Source organism: Choristoneura fumiferana, chromosome 21 (genome assembly GCF_025370935.1).
Source record: "Choristoneura fumiferana chromosome 21, NRCan_CFum_1, whole genome shotgun sequence".
Classification (NCBI taxonomy): Eukaryota; Metazoa; Arthropoda; class Insecta; order Lepidoptera; family Tortricidae; genus Choristoneura; species Choristoneura fumiferana.
In genome coordinates this window covers 3,607,731-3,611,345 of record NC_133492.1, presented here as the reverse complement: position 1 = coordinate 3,611,345, position 3,615 = coordinate 3,607,731, and the positions used below count along the sequence as shown (strand labels likewise).

Below are 3,615 nucleotides of genomic sequence, written 5' to 3'. Positions count from 1 at the left end.
ATACAAATATCTGCCCCGGCCGGGAATCGAACCCGAGACCTCAAGCTTCGTAGTCAGGTTCTCTAACCACTTGGCCATCCGGTTGTCATAATATTGATATTGGTTATTACGAGTATATTACTTACTATTATTTACTTTACTTACTATTATTTATTATTTAGCTTCTGTGGCTGCAAATAAATGATCACTAAAACTAAAGTCAACATCTGTCACGATGCACATAGGCGATCGCTGACATCTTAGTTAGCTCAGTGTAAGCTAGATGGCGCTTACTTCAATAAGGGATCTCTGAGCAGAATGACGGACGAACTCTAGAGGTCGCCACCGTAGTTTTCACTTGATTCATTTATTTACGTAATAATATGTATTTAATATTTATTTATTATTTACTTATTTATTTTATAAAAATAGGCATTTTATTACACTCATTTACTACACGAGTTTGTACGACTAAATATATCTATAATCAACTCACCCTTGACCGTTTTTGTCGGCCAAGGGGGTGCTGTCGATCAGCTGTGACCGGGGAATTCTAACTGTAATATTCTCGCCCTTAAAAGCTGAAGCACAGCTGTAAAACACTCATTCAACAGCTCATACTACACTAAACAGCTCTCTCGAAAGCTCCATACGCCCAGACTTGGTAAGTTCTCCGATATTTAACTCTTGTGTTTTCTGTGTATTTTATTAGAATTATTTTCTTTATAATTTAACTTTGTGTAATTGAACTGAAGGCTTCCCCTGGCCAGGGAATCTTTTATTTCAAACATTTCTTATACTTAATATTTTAACACTTGTTAATTTCTCTCATCCGTTGTTATAAACTCAGAACCTATGTTAATGCTTATTACTTTTATGCAACGGATGCGTACCGGTGTTAAAATAAATTCAAACTCAGCTAAGTAACGTTTAATTTCAAATGTAATCTTCTAACGGTTATTTAGTGAACTGTTGTATCCAAATTTTAACGGTCACTTAGGCTATTTATTTTTACCTTTTGTTTTTTTAAAAATAATTATATAAAACTAGAATCACTTCCCTTTGCCTGCCTGTAACTCCGTATGATTGTCCTTGCCACTCACTGCAATTCAGCTCACCCTAGAGTTGGTGCATCGCTGCAGAGGAGTGACTGGCAAACAATCTAGCACTGGACCACAACTGACACCACCTAATTTACAGGGCACCTCCGTACGGCTTCAACTTCCAAACCTTCGTACGGCTTACAACCTTTGTACGGCTTACAAACCTTCGTACGGCTTACAAGCTCCGTACGGCTACAGCTTTCTCCGCTCTGCACGGCTACAACTTTCAAAGCTCCGTTCGGCTACAGCTCTCACGGCTCAGGCGGCTCCTTTACGCCCTAACCTGACACTAAGCCCTGACGGCCTTAACTTCCGGAGTACTGCACATCCTTCCTGGCTCGTCCAAGACCCTGATCGTTCCGGCGTGGAACACTTGTCCAGGCTGCTCGTCCTGCCGCCCTAAGCCCCTTTTGACCTCGGCACCGACGACCACTCAGCTGGACCAGGCCCCCCTGCTGTGGCCAGCCCTCTTCGCTCCGGGTTCTTCTCTCCGACTCCAGGGAAGTGTAGGCCAGATAGACCGAATAATCAGAACCGATCTCAATAAAATCGCTTGAACTTACTACCTGAGATTCTCGTAATACTTTTACTTTAAATTTTGTCAAACTAGGCCTGTTATTTTTTGTCTTCAATTTTTAATTAAAAAATTATTAAAAAGTCTTATTGTTTTACTCAAAGAATAACTTACTAGGCCTCCTTTAAGGTCAAACCTCCCCTCAAGAGGTCTGCCCTTGACACATCTGATATAACAAACAAACTCCCTTCGAGTAAATCCTACGGTATATCAACTACATCAGCAAAGTTGATTTTAATGACCGGATAACTTTAGTATGATGGCCACGTCCTTTAGGGAAAACCCTATTCTCCGCCTTCCAATACACGTTTACCTCATTCCGATACCACCATCTCACTTGGCGCAGTGGCGGCAGAAAAGGACAGCTTCGTGGAAATAACTGGTGGTTTCGCTCCCGGTGCTTGAATACACCGGGTTTTGGACAAGTTAAAAAAATGTTAGCTGGAAAGAGATTTATGTTCTTAACGGTTAAGGGGAGTAAAGGGGGGTCAGTAGGGGGGTTGTTGATTGACAGTGCTTCCAGTTAGCCGAGAAGTTGTAGTTGCAGAGGTAAGTGATTTAAAAGCTCTAGGAATTCGCTCATGTATTTAGTATTTTACTTTAATTGCCGTTTTAACGAACCGACTTTAAAACTGTAAGCATCACTAATATAAAGACGGGACGACCGAAGTACTTGTTCGAGAAGTTCATCATCATCCCAGCCTATATACGTCCCACTGCTGGGCACAGGCCTCCTCTCAGAACAAGAGGGCTTGGGCCATAGTTCCCACGCGGGCCCAGTGCGGATTGGGAACTTCACACACACCTTTGAATTGCTTCGCAGGTTTGTACAGGTTTCCTCACGATGTTTTCCTTCACCGCAAAGCTCGTGGTAAATTTTCAAATGTAATTCCGCACATGAATTTCGAAAAACTCAGAGGTGCGAGCCGGGGTTTGAACCCACGACCCTCAGCTTGAGAGGCGATAGGTCAAACCACTATGCCACCACGGCTTACGAGAAGTTACCGTGGCGTAAATCGGCGTGTCGTGTGGTGAGCGGGCCTTTGTGTATGCCAAAGCATAGGTCAGCTGCCTTCCGTGGTAGTTTTAAGTATGCGGCCACCAGGTGTTGGAACAACTTGCCGCTACCTCTACGTCTACCAATGTGCAAACACACCTTTAAATTAAAGCTAAAGAAGCATCTTTTTGATAACCAAAAAGAACAACCTGTTGGTGGCCGAGTTGTTCCAAGCCTTGAGGCCTCCCTAATTTTATTTTACTTATTATTGTTTCATTATTACTATTGTCGTTATTGAATTTATTGCTACCCTTTTATTTCATTTTTTAAATCATCTTGTAAAAATTACCACGCATATATATGTTTATTCGTCATGATATATATCTACAATAATTACGCTTTCAGTTACGTGGGGGCACACTCACCGAGGTTCAGCTGAAAACCAGCGCTGCAGCTCTGGTTACAAGACTACGGCACATGCTGGGCTGAGTCCTTATTTGGCATCACACTACAGCACAACGTCTCTAATTTTTCTCTCATCTCCTATGATGAGAGAAAAATGCTATGTTTTTACTATGTTTTTGTTATCAATAAATGTTGTGAGTTTGAGTTTGAAAGGCAAAAGTAAATAAAGGCAAAGTAATTCTGTCTATCTGTTGCCTCGTCGCACTTAATTGAACTAATTTAGATGAAGTTTGATACGGAGATAGTTAAATACCCCGAGAAGGATATAGGATAGTTTTATACCGATAAGAGCATAATTTCTGTGGGATTACGGTATTAGTTATTGGCATATGAAGACGCTGGCAAATGTTAGTAATTACATAAAGTCTTCAAGTACTTAACTTAAGTACCTTTTAGGCACGGTCAAGTTCTTTAATTTATGAGCCACTATGGAACCTTTTCAAATAAAAAATCATTACGATTGTTAATTAATGCGATGTCACTATGACGTTTACTGT

At 41.1% G+C, this 3,615-nt stretch overlaps 1 long non-coding RNA gene across 1 annotated transcript; it reads left to right on the top strand.

Moving 5' to 3' along the window:
* Positions 1–531: 531 nt before the first annotated feature.
* LOC141439754 (uncharacterized) lies at positions 532–1,739 on the top strand. The gene is made up of 2 exons (XR_012452634.1): positions 532–643; positions 1,180–1,739. It is a non-coding gene; the product is annotated as an uncharacterized lncRNA (long non-coding RNA).
* Positions 1,740–3,615: the final 1,876 nt, after the last annotated feature.